This window comes from Carassius carassius, chromosome 44 (assembly GCF_963082965.1).
Source record: "Carassius carassius chromosome 44, fCarCar2.1, whole genome shotgun sequence".
NCBI classification, from domain to species: domain Eukaryota; kingdom Metazoa; phylum Chordata; class Actinopteri; order Cypriniformes; family Cyprinidae; genus Carassius; species Carassius carassius.
The window spans coordinates 10,740,894-10,741,660 of NC_081798.1; positions in this window are offsets into that span (position 1 = coordinate 10,740,894).

Below are 767 nucleotides of genomic sequence, written 5' to 3' on the forward strand. Positions count from 1 at the left end.
CCAAAATTGTGCTTCATCCACGCTTGGCAAAACAGATGGCATTTCCTACTCCACGTATTTAACAATGAAATGGTGGAGTGTATTTAATGTGAATTATTCCATATCCCAGACTCTCTTCCAGAACTCCTAATTATGCATTCTGTTTGGGTTTTATTAAATAAAGCACCCCCTTAAAAAAAAAAAAAAATATATATATATATATATATATATATATATATATATATATTTTTTTTTTTTTTTTTTTTGAGTATTTTAAATTAGACATAAAAGTATAATTTCAGCAACACATTAGAAACAATAAAAACATTCAAATATATAAAATAGAAATAACAAAAATTAAAATAAATAAATTGAACACACACAGCTGATTAAATAGGCCTACTATATTTAATCAACTAGGCTACATCAACTATCCTATATATTTAATGCATTCGCATTGCCTTTTACATTTTAGCTGCTTCATAAATTGTTTGATAAAGTATTGCTGGAAAATTCTGAATATTAATAGTAGCCTAATTTCTACTGTGACAAATCGCCCCCAATAATACAAGTGTCCGTTAAAGCAGATATCATGTTTTTTTAGACGGTGGAAATGTTCAATAGCTTTTTGCAGTCAAGATTCTAAAGAACGTATCTGTACATAAACTATTAAAAAATAAACCTACCTTTATATTCATTGGAGTAAAAAGGGACAGTCCCCGTGTCCCCATAATGTTAACAGTTGTTTGTGAGAGCGCATTGGCCGCCACAGAATTGCCGTAACAGTA